Genomic DNA, 16,853 nt, shown 5'->3' on the forward strand with positions numbered 1-16,853 from the left:
TGCTCCCCTCAGCAGTGTATTTTAAATAAATCTTTTTAAAAAATAAAATAAAAATAAAGAAATAGCACAGTAAACTTCAATTGCTTTTTTATGTAATGGCTAAAAACAATCTTCCTGAGCTTCAATTTTCTGATTTCTGAAGGTAACATGGGATAATAAACATAACTTCATATAAACATTGCAAGAAATAAATAAGATATGTTGTTGATATCTTGGCTGATCCAAAGAAATGGCCAAAGTTAAAGTTGTGTGTGTGCGTGCATATTTTATCTCACATAAACATACCTGTGCACGTATGTGTACACAAACACAGACACATTCATAATCTCAAATTTTTAAATGAATTTCATTTAGATAACACTGGTGTTCAGCATTATATTGTGACATCTGTATTGACTAAATTATGATTATCACCAAAAGTCTGATTTTCATTGTTCACTCATAAAATTTACTCCTTTACCCATTTCACCCAACTCTACCATCTCTTCACCTCTGGTAGCTACCATTCTCTGTGTCTAAAGTATTTTTTTTTTATCTTACCAGTTTATATTATAGCTATGAAAGAAATATATTTGTCTTTTTGTCTTTTTCTATCTTAGTTATTTTACTTAGCTTAATACTAGTAATGTTTATTATATCCTAGTAATATTCCAGTATATGATATATATTTACCTTTATCCACTCATTTATCAATGAACACTAGATAGTTTCCACCTATGTTTTCGCTATAAACTATGCTACTCTGAACTTGAGGGTGTAGCTATCTTTCTGGATCAGTTTACTTAGTCTGCATAAGTGGGAGAGAGTGATCGTATGATATTTCTATTCATAAATTTTTGAGCAATTAACATTTATTTCCATAGTGGTAATACCCTATACCTAGGGATCCAACTATTTCTGATGGACCCCTTTTCTCCAGATCCTTGCCAACACTTGTTTCTTGTCTTTTTGACAATAACCACTCAATAGATGTGAGGCAATATTGTGATTTTGACTTGCATTTCCTTAATAATAGCTGAGGACAAACATATTTCCATGTGCCTTTTGGCCATCCCTAAGTCTTCTCTGGTGAATGTCTATGTAGTCCCTCAATCCATTCCTTTGGCTTTTTGTTGCAGTTATTTGTGTATTTTTTATTTTACTTTTTTATTTTTTAAAGAGTTATTTATTTATTTTTGCAGAGAACTGGGGTGTAGGCAAGAGGTGTAGGAGGGGAAAGAGGGTTGAGAGGATTCACCAGAGACAGAATGGAGAGCAGAACAGGTAGATTTTACTGAAATAAACTCTAAGGGGAGCAGCAGTTGAGACAGGAGAGGTCTGCTGTGCCATATGTGGATTAGTTCCCTGGCTGGAGGTCAAACTCAGGCTACAGCAGTGACAGCATGAAAGCACGATACTTAAACCCTAGGCCACCAAGGAGGCCCTATTTTGAATTTTAAAATGTTGTCAATGTATGATTTGAAACAGTTGTGGTTTTGGTTTTTTTGTTTTTGTTTTTGTTTTTGTTTTTTTCCCCATTCAACATGGTATGGAATCCTAGCTAGAGCAATTGGGTAAAAGAAGGAAAGGAATCCAAATTGGAAAAAAAGCACAACAATCACTATTTAGAGATGACATGACAATATGCATTAAAAAAAAACCTGCAGACTCCACTAGGCAATTACTAGAAACTATAAACCAATAAAGTAGCATGTCGGGGACCAGCCTCCGGCAAAATGTCATGTCAGGGGTTCCTGAAAGGATGGGAAGGCATCGGCGAAAACGAAAGGGCTGAGGGGAAGGGGACAAGGTAGAATGAGGAGACACTGACACTTGGTGAGGTCTAGTATCTTCTGCAGAGAGACTCAGCAGGCCTTTATTTATACATTTTTTGCAAGCAGTGAGATTACATTATCATGTGCATAGAAATAAAGCAGAAACAATCAGTGCATCTCTCTTTCCATAAGCTTTTGGCCACTACGTGCTCTCCTCTCAGTAAGAAGGAAACCTTCAAGGTTAATAAAAAACTAAGCCTTACACTAAAACTCATTGTTTCAGCTAAACAATAACCTAAGACTGTAGATAGCCGCCAGTACATCCCTATCAGCCAAAGCCTAAGCAAGAAAAGACTCCTCTTATCGCATGGCCTTCAGCTGGGGACCTGCTGCTACTCAGCTATCAGAACTTTTTTCTATTTAGAAACTCCTAACTCAAATAGCATCATTTAAAAACTTTCCCAAGAAACTTCAAGAGAAGGCAAAAGAAGGACCCACTACAACTGTTGTGCTGGATTGCTTGTCAGGCATGCACAACAAACCATCTTCCATTGTCAAGTGGGCCAAACTGCCCAACAACTAATTTCTAAACAGACAATTTTCCATGCCATTTACTGACAGTATGCTGATACATATAATTTATTGTCTAATATACTTTCTGATAATTTTTTTTCTCTCTATGACCAAGAACAAAAAGCAAAGGGATGCCAGATCTTCAGTCCCATGGTGTGAGGCCTTTTCTCTTGGCTGTTTGACAGTATGCTATCTGGCTGGGGCAACAAGACCCCCTGCAGCAGTAGCAGTCTACAAAATCAACATACATAGTAAGTCTGCTGCTTCCCTATGTGCAAATTACAAATTAGAAGAGAAAGAAATCAAGAAAACAATTCCATTTACAGGAGCATCAAAAAATATTAAATTCCTCAGAATATACCTAACAAAGGAAGCAGAACACAAATTCAATGAAAACTATAAGGCATGCTAAAAGAAATAGGAGAAAATCCATGGCAATGAAAAGATATTTCATGTGCATGAATTAGAAGAATTGACATTGATTAAAACATCCTTCTTGGCAACAAGGACAATCCTTATCAAAGTTTCACATAATTCTTCAAAGAAATAAACATTGCTTAAATTTATATGGAACCACAAAAAAAAAAAAAAATAGCAATGCACTCTTAGCAAAAAAGAAGAGGAGTGAGGTAATCACTCCTCTTGCCAGACGTCAAATTGTACTACAACACATCGTAACCAAAACAGTCTGATATTGGAATAAAAAAACACATAGACCAATGGATTAAAATGGAGAAACCAGAAATAAACCCATGCTCATGTAAATAATTAATCTATGACAAAGAATCCAGGAGTATACAATGGAGAAAGGAAAGTCTCTTCAAAAAATAGTGTTCATTACCTCACACCATACACAAAAATCAACTCAAAATGGATTAAAGAACTAGACATAAGACCTGAAACCATAAAATACATAGAAGGAAATATAGGCGAAACACTACGGGATTTGCACATCAAAGACATCTTTACAGACACATCACCCAAAGCAGTGATAGTGAAGGCCAAGATAAACAGCTGGGACTACATCAAATTAAAGAGCTTCTGCACAGCAAAAGAGACAATAACAAAAACAAAGAGAAACCCCACCAACTGGGAGAACATTTTTGCACCCAACACTAATGATAAAGGACTGATCACAAAAATCTGCAAAGAGCTGATGAGACTCAGCAACAACAAAGAAAATAATCCAGTCAAAAAATGGGCAGAAGAGCTAAAAAGAAACTTCTCTGAAGAGGAAATGCAAATGGCCAACAGACATATGAAAAAATGTTCAACATCACTTGTAATCAGGGAAATGCAAATCAAAACTACCATGAGATACCATCTCACACCAGTGAGAATGGCACATATTAAAAAAACTAGCAACAACAAATGTTGGCGAGGATGTGGAGAAAAAGGAACTCTTGTGCACTGTTGGTGGGAGTGCAAACTGGTCCAACCACTATGGAGAGCTGTGTGGAGATTTCTGGACCTACTAAACATAGAGCTTCCATATGATCCAGCAATTCCACTCCTAGGTATTTACCCAAAGGACACGGAAACATCAATTCCAAAGAGCACCTGCACTCCTATGTTTATAGCAGCACTGTTTACAATAGCTAAGCTTTGGAAACAACCCAAATGCCCAAAAATAGATGACTGGATCAAGAAGATGTGGTACATATATACCATGGAATATTACTCAGCATTCAAAAAAGATAAACACATGCAATTTGCAGCAACATGGATGGCGCTGGAAGGGATCATGCTCAGCGAAATAAGCCAAAAAGAAAAAGAAAAATACCGGATGGTCTCACTCATAGCAGGAATCTAGAAAACTTAAATAAGGGACCAGGAAAATGAATATAAGAAAGTGAAAATCAAAATCAACAAAAAACTATGAACCAGAGACACTTTTTGGGGGGTGGGGGGCGGGAGGGGAAGGATTGGGGTCAGAATGGGGCGTTTGCAATTGTATGGGGGAATATAAAAATAAAATTTAATATTTAAAAAAAAAAAAAAAAGAATAAAAATGATATTAAGTAAAAAAAAAAAAAAAAATAGTGTTCATTAAACTGGATAACCCCATGCAGAAAAAAATGCAACTCGACCACTACTTCACACCATACACAAAAATTAACTCAAAATGGATTCAAGACTTGGATGTGAGAAGCCATAAAAAATACATAGAAGGCAAAAGAGTCCACAACTTGGGCTTCAGAGATGTTTTGGGAACTTGTCTCCAACAGTTAGAGAGCCAGAAACTAATCAGCTACTCCTACACTCCAGTCAAGCAGGTAAAAACAGGTAGAACATGCTAAGACCAAAGTGATTACATTAGTCCCACTACATAATAATGATCAGCCTTTTCATCTTAAGGTCAGTTGATTAACAGTCTTATTCCATTGGCTACCTTAGCTCTCCATTACTGTTCCATATATCTGGGGATTAGAATGCGGACAAATTTGAAGTTCTTCCTCCACCTATCCTAAAGTCTTTTTTGGAGGTATATTGTTTTGACTTAAAGCAGCGTATATTTTAAAGACAATAGTTTGTTCAGAAGTATATTAGCTGATGTCATTCAAGGACTCTAACTAAAAAGATCTAACACAGCATTTACAACAGCCTTTAATGAATGAACACACCATTCTATTAAATTTATATGCAAAGTCATTTTTGGATCAAAAGACCCAAAGTAACTACATTGTAACAGAAGACCACAGTCTTGCTATTCAAGGAGGAGTCCACAAATGGGAACCTGCAGCATCAATATCACTCAGGAAATTGTTCAATATAAAGAACTCCAGGCCCAGTAGCACCTGCTAAATCAGAAACTGCATTTGCACTGGAATTCTGGGAGATTCATAATGCACACTGAAGTTGAAGCATAGATAGGATAGGTGGTTTTTCTCACTATGTCACTGGTTACACTAGGAGCAGAATGAGTGTGATTGATGCTGTCCCATGGAGTATAAGAGTATAACTTTGGACATATGACTAAGCCTCACAAGTCCCTTTATGCAATGGAGAATGGTGTTTATAACAATACCAACACATAGAATGGGCTTTTATAGTCATTGCTAAGCCAGGCATATGGCATAAAAATATCAGATATATGACTTATAATTAACACTTTATGTTTTAAACCATATGGAAAACTATTTCTTTAAGGAAGTAAAAGCTTGTTTTAAATGTGACAAATTACATGCTAAATTCTCTTAAAATCTGTTTTGTTGGGCCTCCCCAGTCCACAGTGGGTTGAGCAGAGCACTATAAAGCTGTCCACAGCCTCTGCAGTGCGGGTTCAATTCCCAGCTGGCCAGAGAGATACTCACATGGTGCAGCAGACCTCTTCTGTCTTGTCCTCTGCTCCCTTCATCAGTGTTTTTGGTCTGTCTGCCTGTTCTGTTCCCCACTCTGTCTTTGGTGAATTCTCTCACACTCCCATGCCTCTGGCCTGTACCCCAGTTCTTGTATAATTAAATAAATATTTTTTAAAAAATCTGTTTTCTTATAAAATATGTATGTTTTCCCCTACTGCACAAAAACAGGTGACTGGTACAAGATGTGGTATATTTACACAATGGAATACTACTCATCAATCAAAAAATATACTCATGGCATTCACAGCAACATAGATGATGCTCGAAGGGATTATGCTCAGAGAAATAAATCAGAAGGAGAAGAAAACTACAAGATGGTTTCACCTATAGGAGGAATATAGGGAAACCAAAGAAAGTGTCAACAACAACAACAACAAAATATTTGCAGGCAAACTATAGATCTGAGGCATACAGAAGGGGAGGGAGAGGAAGAGGGATCAAAACAGGGAAGGGAACAGCACAATGGACTATGATGATATTATGGTACTGGGAGAGCTACAGGGAATGCACCTGAGAGGGGAAATCAAATACTGTACAAAAACGAACAATGATGTAAGAAATGTATGGTATTTTTCAACTTCCAATCAGTTTCTCTCTGTCACCTTTTATTTAAGTAACCTGGCATTCTAACATTTTAGAAGCTTCAGGTGTGCAGCATATAAATCAACATCTGCAGATACAACATCAACTTCACCACAAAATTCCTTATTACCCATTCCCCTTCCCTCTTTCCCTTCTGGTTATCACCAATTTGGTCTTTTAGTCTGAACATTTATTTTTGTTTTATTTTGTGTATTGGCTTGGTTTTCTACATACCAGATACAAGTGAAGTCAGAGAGTGTTGGTTTATTTCTGAATGACATTTTATAATACCTAAGGAAAGTGCATAACTTGTTATATTGCATAAATGCCCAATTGTTTTGGCAAAATATTCATGGAATCAGGAGAATAGCATGCAAGGGTTTATTCCAAGGTATCCAGTTCTCTGCTTTGTTAGAGTGGTGATATCAGGCTCTGTGAGTCCTCCTTTTTCAAAATAAAAGACTGTATTTAAAGAAAAACAAACTAAAGAAATCATACATGAGTGTACATTTATGGAAGTGTGTTAGGCTTTTCAAGTATAAATCCAATGAATAGTATAAGATTGAACAAATCTCAAAAATAATTTAATATAAATCAAAAACATGTATTGGATAATAGCATTTCTACACTTTTATTCCTTTCAAAGTTGTTATTGGCTCACAGTTTGATCCACCATTTTCCATGCTTTGATGATCGAAGGGATCTAGTCAAAACACAATTCTTAGTATTAGATATTTACAAAAAAAAAAAATTGAACTCAGGATTGGGATCAGTGTTGGGAGGTTAAAATTCTTGAAGCCAGAGGGCTTCCCCCGTGGCGCAAAGGTTGAGCACTGGGCTGTGAAGCTGCCCGCAGCCTCTGCAGGGCTGGTTGGATTCCCGGCCACAGGCAAGGGTCCCACATGGCGCGCAGACCTCCCCTGCGGCCAGCGGCTCCCCTCAGCAGTGTACTTCGCCCTTCTGCCTGTTCTGCTCTCTGCTCTCTGCTCTGGCTCTGGTGAATTCTCTCACCCTCCCGTGCTTCTGACTGTGCCCAGTGCTTGTATAAATAAATACATAAATCTTTTAAAAAAAAAAGTTTAAAAAAATAATTAAAAATAATAAAAAATAAAAAAAATTCTGGAATCAGAGATTTCGTAAAGAAAGAATAATGAAAGCTGGATTCACTTGATTTCCAGTCTCTGGGGATCAGAGAGTCATTAGGAAAAACTGTCATTCCTGTCTGACCTATAGGGAAATCATGTGCAAGAGGCTGGCTGGTGTACAATAGGAAAATGTGCCAAATGAGTAGATGTAAAGGACTATAAATAGTTCCTCTGCTGCAGGCCCTCAACTTCCACTGCCAAGTGTATGATGGACCGGTTGTTGTTTTGGGAGTCCGTCATCTGTCTCAGGCACCAAGACTTCATGCCTTCCTGTCGTGTTATCTGGGAAGACAGTCTCAGTGTCCACTGTTGACCCTCTAGTTGACCCTCTAGTTAGGAGTCTGGAATCAGAGACCCCATCCCGGTGAGTTTGAAAGCCCAGTAGATACTTCAGGAAAGTGTTCGAGAATAGAAACAAATTTTACTTGAGATCATCTGAGATATTAATGAAACTACAGATTGCCATTTTGTTTGCTTGGTTAAATAATTTGTAACTAAGTTAAATCAATTAAATTAACTATTTTGATTTGTTAAAGAAAAAGGAACTGTCCACTGGACTCAACTATACAAAGTCCATTGTTGACAAGTAAAAGTAACAGACGTCCCCTTGCATGAGACTGAAGGAGGAATGGGAAGTTTAAAGTGGTTTCACCAATGCCAGGCAGTTTTGCAATTAAGGGAAGTGGGAAAACAGAGTATAACGTATAAAGAGGTGTGTGTTGAAGTAAGCATATATGTTTCTTAATTTTCACTATTGCGTGTATTTGAATATGAACAGTATTTATTAGAAAGATCCATGTTAATACAGGTAGATGTTACCTAGAAAGCAATTCATGAGATTTGCATTTCACAGTACTTCCCTCTCCTACTTGTGTGCCCAAGTCCACAATCTTGAGAGGCATTCCAGCAGGTGCAAGGTGATGCCTCATTGTGGTTTGGTTTTGCATCCCCCTGATGATTAATGATGATGAGCATTTTCTCATGTGTCTGTCCGCAATTTGAATATCTCCTTTGTTCTTCTTTGTTTTGTTGTTTTATGGGAGGAGTTAGATTTTTAATAAGATGTTAATATAGTTTTTGATATACAAGAAAAACTGAGATAAAGTTGAGTTTCCATTCCTCCACAGCTCAGTCCCTCTATTATTAAATATTAGTTTACTTCAGTCACAATCAATGAACCAATATGGATACACTAATAACTAAAGCCCTTAGTTATTCAAATTTCCTAAGTTATTATTGAATATAATTTTGCTTTGGAAAAAAGTCTGTTTAGAACCTCCCTGACATTGGTCTGGCAATGATTTTTTTTTTGGATATGACACCAAAAGCATAACACACAAAAGCAAAAATCAATACATGGGACTATATCAAATTCAAAAGTTTCTTCACAATGAATGGAAACAATAAATGAAAATGCAACTTACATAAAAAAGCAGTCATCTCTTACCTTCCACATACAATAATTACAGCTATTTTTTCTTAAACATCCTGGACACCATTTATGATTATATACATTGAACTGCACCCTTCACTGTTTTGTAAAAATTTATATTGATATTTTTTCCAATTTAGATCCCATGCTTATGTCATTAATTTTGTTATTTTATGTATTTCTTTTGCAAGTAGCCTTAAACTTCAATTCAACTAATATATTTATTTTAATTCCACTGCCTTTACCTGGTTTTGCTCCTGTAATTGTATTGCTTAATTACTACTTCCTTGTAGTTATTTTTCTAAGTAAATGCACACATTTAGGAAACCACAGACAAGGTGGAGTTCTTGCTGACTTGGATATTACATATAATGGAGGAGGCAGAATACAATGAAACAAATATGTGTGTGGCTCAATGTCTTCTGGGGTAATTCAGATGAAGAACGGGGGCAGATTAGTGAGATGGGTGCAGATTTTACCAAGTATGTTCTGGGGAGGCCTTGCTCTGTTGGTTGAGGAAACAAGGTCTGTGTACCAAAAAAAAAAAAAAAAGAGGTCAAAACCTAAAGCCAAGGGCCTCCCCTGATGGTACAGCATTGAGCGTTGGGCTGCGAAGCTGCCCGCAGGCTCTGCAGCGCCTGTTCGATCCCCTGCCACCAACGAGGGTCCCACATGGCAAGACAAACCTCTCCTGCCATGCCCACTGCTCCCCTCAGCAGTGTATTTTAACACTCTGCCTGCTCTGCTCCCTGCACTGGCTCTGGTGAATTCTCTCACCCTCCCATGCTTCTGACTGTACCCCGTGCTTGTATAAATAAATAAATAAATCTTAAGAAAAAAATACTAAAGCCAAAAAATAAAGAAAAAATCCACCAAAAAAAGTGAGAAAAAGGTCACTTCATCTGCTATTGGATCATAGTAAAAGCAAGTGTGTAGTGAAATGAATATGGAGTAGGAATGGGAATAGCACCTGAGGTCAGGCATCTAGGTGGATCAACAGAGGGCCAGTCAGTGTAGGGTCCCTGAGTCAAGGTAAGGTCACCTGGAACTTAGCTCCTCTGTTCTGCTGAAAGTCCATATTACCTTTTTCCTCCTTAGCAAACACTGGTCTTTTAAAACCGTTCTTGCCTTTGCTTAAATGGGTTCTATATGTCTTTCCTATGTTCTACAGTAAGACATTACTTTCACACCATGATCCAGAACAAACGTTCACAGATCCAGAAATGACAACTGTGTGCACATATACTCTCTCACACACACAAAAACAAAAGCAAAGGGCCTCCCCGGTGGCTCAGCTGTTGAGCGCTGGGTTGCGAAGTTGCCTGCAGCCTCTGCAGTGCCGGTTCAATCCCCAGCTGCTCCCAGGCCACCTGAGGAGGGTCCCAAATGGGGCACAGACTTCTCCTGCCTGCTGCCCGCTGCTCCCTCAGCAATGTGCTTCGGTCCTTCTGCCTGCTCTGCTCCCGCTCTGGCTCTGGTGAATTCTCTCACCCTACCGCGCTTCTGACTGTACCCAATGCTTGTATAAATAAATAAAAATAAATCTTTAAAATAAATAAATAAATAAAATTTAAAAAGTAGATACTTTAAAAAAAAGCAAAAATCTGAAATAATTTTGTATGTACCCTTACACTGTATTATGTACTCTGATATTTTCTTTTATACTTTATTCTATTTAACTTTTTACAAGCTATGCGCTGATCCCTTAATGGGTTCTGATCTCAAAATACAGAAACATTCTTTATCCACATCTCTACACCAGTTTTATCATTTCCCTGCTTCTTTTCTTACCATCTTCATCTCTCATCAGCTGCGGTTTCCATGAAACCACATTCTTTATTTAGCCCATAAAATATATATTCATTTAGCTGCTCTTTCCAAATTAGCCAAGTCAGGGGTAGGTTGCAAGTGTGGTGGGTATATTAACATTGCTACATGTCTCAAGCCACTAGGTCTACCTAGGGAAAAAAGACATGGAATAACATTAAAATACAATGGATAACCCCTACCTGTAAATTAAATGCATGAGGGAGTATCTGTTGTTTCTATGGTAACAATAAGAAGGTAAAGCAGGTCTATGAATGTGAGACAGAGAGTCTCACGGAGGAGATGGAGTTTTGAAGATGGAGAGGGGTTGATGAATTCCAAATAGACCAAGGGGTGAGATCCAAATGGAAGGAAACAGACGTAGCAAGGCACTGAGGATCAGAGCTGTGGCTTCAGAGAGCTTCAAGTGAAATTTCAGTGCTGGGAGAACAATGTGTTTGAGGGCTGAGAAGTTGAAGGGTAAAGCTGGTGATGGCACCTAGTGTGCAAGGTGTGGAATTCTCGAGTTGTTCTCACTGGGAAGATAGTTGAGGTGTAGGGTTAGTTCAGGAGTTCAAATTCAACTTTACAATATACAATCTCTCTAGTCCAGTGGGAATACTGTCAGAGAGGTGTTAGACTGTGATAGGTAGGAGAGAAAACAAAGAACTAAAATAAAGCAATAATTGGGGACTGAGTGCTGGGGAAGTAATTAAGATATATGAAGATATGAAAAACAAAACAACTTCATCTCATTACCAGTAATGACTATTTGTTTACTTACCTGGAGGACCTGTGCCAATCTCAGTACATATATTGATTAATACCCACACCACAAGATGATGTATTTCTTCCCAGAATTTGAAAGAGGGTATCAGCATTTTGTATGTTTTAGCTGGCTTTCCAATTTAACACAGCTAACATTTGGTGCATCTGAGATTCAAACTCCATTTTCTGATTCCACATATTTCGCATTCGATAGCATTTAGAAAATTTTGTTACCATTTCATTCTTTAAAATTCCCATACTTCTGTTGCATGTTGTATACTTCATTTTGTGTGTTGTGGGTTTTTCTCCTTGATCATATTTTTTCTAGTGGGATGTTCAATAATCGGTAGAGTGTTCTGAAATCATAGATATTTTTCCTTTATCTTTAGGATGAATTATTTTGCTATGTCTTTAGTTATTCTGCAAACTGGAGGAATAAAGATGAGGTTAGAGTACTGTCTTGAAAGTTTTCTCCTCATTACAATCTCTCAGGGACCACCTGAGCTTATTAGATTATTTTTACCCCTCATGTATGTGCAATTCATTTCTTTGTCCTATCAAGTATTTTTTGTTTTATTTTGTTTTATTTTCTTTTTTTAAATGGTAATATCCAAATGTATTCTCATGTTGATATGACCATGTCAAGCTACCACCTGGAATTTGGGTACTACTTCTGCATTTCTCGGGAAACATTAAATGTCTGCAGCTTGTGTTGTATCCACTTATTCATAAACAGTAAGATTTGAGGCAAGCGAGAGGAGAGCCCCATATTAATACAACCCCTATACAGTGGTGTGTGTGCTGTGCTCTGTGTGTGTGTGTTCTACAGGAATGTGCAATTCTTACAGCATGGGTTCCTGAGCTCTTATATATAGAAATGTAACTATTATAGCACAGATTTTAGGATACTAACAAAAGCTAGAAATAAAAAAGGAATCCAGTTTGATTCCTGTGTGCCTTAAAATCAAATTAATGAAGTGTGAGGAACAAGGGATATAAAGATTTCTTTTACGTTAAAGTTACCACAGAAATTGAGGATACCACCAATATCCCAAAGATGCTGGAGAATATCCAGACATAGAGTGAACTTATAACCTATGAGGTTGCCTCATTCAGATGCAATGTTTTGCTCTTTTGAAAATTGGGCAAATTCCTTTTGAATGTAATATCTTTGGTTGGTCTGTAATTATCTGCTACCCACCACCATGATACATGGTTTTCATGAAGCCCTGACTTCCCCACTGTTTCCAGTGTCCTGGATCATGATTGTCCTGAATTACTTGTATGCAGCTCAATAGCTTTGTAGCTGTCCTTTTGTAGTTTTGAAAGTCCCCCACTTTTTCTATGAACTTAAGCAGGTGGTTCAATTTGCTAATTTTGACATTTTTTTTAATTACATGGTAATGTATTTTGGAGCTGGCATGATGACAGATGCTCCCCTCAACTGGACACATTACTCATAGTCAAAGATAATTTCCTCTATATGAACAATCTCATTGACTATTGGCAAATATAAAGCATTTTGCTCCTGTGTCTCATCTCTAGTGATTTCCATTTTAATGAACAAGACTAGGAGTGCCCCTTTCTTCTGTTGCTACACTGCTTACACTCCAATAGCTTCAGAAGTCTGCATCATGGCCATGCCCTTATAGAACCCCTTGTCAACATTCTGAAACAAAAACATAAAGACTCAAGAAAAGATTCTTTTAGATACAAACTATTAAATGTCAACTGTACTGGAGCTGAGGAAGTGCCTGTGAATGCACAAAGCCACAGAACCAGAAGTTCCTACACAAGCTAATAACATTCTGGGACCTTTTATCTCTTGATTCAATATGATTACTTAAAAATAATTTCTTCTCCTATAACAGAAAATCCCAAGAGATTTTTCTATTGTTCTACTGAAAGCACAATCATGAGTTGCACTGTCAATATGAGAAAAATAATATACATAGTTATTAAGGTATTTAGATAATTTTATTATAAAAAATATGGAAGCACAATTTTGACCTCTAGTTTCATCATTCTTTTGTACAGTGATATCTTAATTGTTCTTATTGATAATATAGACTTTAACAAGCTTTCTGTTTTACATCTGGTTTCCATTACACTCTTATTATTTTATTTAACTTATTTACTATTATCTTTTTTTATCTTAGTCACTGGCAAAAACCAATGATCAAATATATATTTGTGAGAGAATTCTACATGGAAATAAATTTCAATATATAGACCAACATACTTTGTTTAGAGTCAGAGGTGGTCTTAAATATCATAAAGTAAAATTCTTATCATGCATCATATTTCTATGTAAGCCTTTTCTCATACTTTACATCTACTCATTGAAGTACAAGAGAAGATGTGTACAGAGTACAGATGATGTGAAGTACAGAGATGATGTGTAAGAGTCACTATATATTGGGTAAAAGATTAGTTGGAGTATTTATGCTTTTTTTCACATTAACCAGTTTTAAAAATCAATTCCAGTGTTTCCTACAAATATTACTTCTTTAATTGTTCTAAAAGAAATATATTACCTTTTCTAAAATTTCATAAACATTAAAGGAATAATCAATGAACAATATCAATATAATCATCTCTATTACACATACATGTATTTGGAGAGAGAGAATTACAATGTGTCACACGACAATATAGCACAAATGTATATATATATATATATATATATATATATACACATATACACTTATATGTATATAAGCAATTCCTGAGCATAAAGTATGGATTACATACTAGCTAAAATCCTTCCCAAATAAGAGAATAAGTGCCACAAGTTTTCCTACACCATTTTCATGTCCTTCAATCCTCTTTTGATTAACTGGAAGGGAACTTAATGGAATAGCTTTTAATATAGTTATCTGAAATAGTTTGAATAATTGAATAATTGTGAATGCTATTTTCAAATAGTAGTACAAATTCCAGTGATAAGAACTAGCACAATATTGCAAGTTCTGTAAGCTATTGCATAACAAACCATTCTAAAAGAAAATGATTAAATTTTTTAAATGATTTCATACAGTTTAAAATAATTTCATATCATGATCATTGTAGATCCCCTCATCAGTCTATAGATAGCTGTGGGTCAGCCATGCATCTCATCTAAACTTGACTCATCTTTTAATCTGTTGGTGGCTCAACCACTATGACTCCTCTAGGGAAGGCTTGGTTGAGACAACTGGGCTCTGATCCATATGTCCTTTTATCCTCCAGCAAGTCTTCCTGGATTTATTCAAATGACCAAACCAGGATTATCAGAGAAAGAGCTACAGAAATGCATTAGAGGGAAATTTATAGCATTTTGTGTCCTTTTTGGGGAAAAAGAAAAGAGAGAGAGAGAGAGAGAGAGAGAGAGAGAAAGGTTTCATATATGTTTCTCCCATTCAAGTATGAACTGAATCTAACCTGGCTTAGATTCTGAGATTAGAGAAGATTAGGCACCCTCCTACACAGTGAATAAACTATTGTTAAAAATGAAAAGACACCCACTGAATGAGAGAAAAAATATTTGCATAGCGTACATCTTACAAGGGGTTGTTATCCAAGATGTACAAAGAACTCATACAATTCAACAAAAATTGAACAAATAACTCAATCAAAAAATGGGAAGAAGACTTAGACACTTCTCTAAAGACATACAAGTGGTCAACAGGCACATGAAAAAAATGCTAATCATCACTTTTCATCAGGCAGTGCAAATCAAAACCACAGTAAGGTGTCATATGATACCTGTTTCAAAATGAGCAGAAACAAGTGCTGGTGAGGCTATACAGAAAAGATACCTACACTGCTGATAGGAATGTAGACTTGTCCAACCTCTATGAAAAACTATTAGAGGTGTCTCAAAATATTAAAAATAGACCTACCATATAACCCAGCAATTTCACTCCTATGCATCTACCCAAAGAATGCAAAAACACTAATTTGGATATATATATACTTTTAAGCACCCACAGACAGATATGTGGATAAAGAAGATGAAGTGTATGTACACAATGGAATACTACTCAGCTATACAAAGAAAATGTATTTGCTATTTGCAACAATGTGGGTAGATGTAGAGGAATTATGCTAAGTAAAATAAGTCAAAAGAGAAAGACACACACCAGATGATTCTGTTCATATGTAGACTGTAGGGAATCAAAATAAAAGAAACATACACAACTAATCCAAAACAGATCCTAGAAATCTTACTCCAATATTTTTTTAAAATATTTATTTATTTATTCATACAAGCACCGGGTACAGTCAGAAGTGCAGGAGGGTGAGAGAATTCACCAGAGCCAGAGCGGGGACCAGAACAGGCAGACTGACGAAATACACTGCTGAGGGGAGCAGCTGGCATGGCAGGAGGGGTCTGCGCGCCATGTGGGACCCTCATCAGTGACCAGGTATCGAACCTACGCTGCACAAGCTGAGGGCAGCTTCGCAGCCCAGAGCTCAACTGCTGTGCCACCGGGGAGGCCCATCTTACTCCAATATTGAGGCTACCAGAAACAGAGTATTGGATAGTGATTTCAGCATGTGACAAAGGGGAACCCAGGCACCCCAAGCTATTAAAGGGTACATGCTCTAAACGGGTCCAGCCATCTGCTGCACAAAGTCAAATAAGCAGACTCAGTGTGAAAGTTCTTTAATGGAATTAGGTTGCATAGAGAGAGGAGAGAAGAAAGGATATTCCTAATAATACTCCTAAAATTACCTATCTTCTCATGGACAAATGTCCATCCAAATAGGGTAGGCCTGAAGTAGAGCTGCTGAGGTCCAAAAGTTTGTCACAAGTCTAAGAGAGACTTCTGGTGGGGAACCAGAAGAAAGGGGGTTGAACTTTCAGAGAACTCAGAGAACTGGAACTAATAAGAGAGAGAAAATGCAAAGCCAAAGAACAAATCAAAACAACAGCTGCCATTTTCTGCCAAGGACATTCTCTCCATATGTATCAAACCCATGAGTCTCTCTACATGTTTTTCCTTCACATATCCCCTGCCATGTCTCTCCTCCAAGTCTCTGGGTACAAGTTGAAGCTGGAGGAAAAACAACATATCAACATAGCTCACATATGTTCAGTGATAATCCAAAATTGGCTACTTAACTCCAACCCTAGTTCCCATTCAGGAAGTCAGATTCACAGATGCTGGGAATTGGAATCCTTTCTGCCTAAGATCTCTTCATATGGAGATAGGGGTGTAGTGTGTAAAACATCAGGGGTAGAGATCATTCAGGACATCATTTCTGGGGGGTCAAAATTTGCTCCTTACTCCAACAATGGGGAGCAAATATAGGAAGGTGCTCTATGTGGGATGGAGCAAGAATTTAGCACATGGCTGCAGCCCCTGCTTCCCCTCCAGTATTTCTGCAAAATGGATGTGCACATTTCAGAACCAGTGACTCAAATCTTATTAGTTTATCTCAC

The sequence above is a fragment of the Talpa occidentalis genome, unplaced genomic scaffold (genome assembly GCF_014898055.3).
Source record: "Talpa occidentalis isolate TD23 unplaced genomic scaffold, MPIMG_talOcc4v2.1 talOcc4.12, whole genome shotgun sequence".
Lineage (NCBI taxonomy): Eukaryota > Metazoa > Chordata > Mammalia > Eulipotyphla > Talpidae > Talpa > Talpa occidentalis.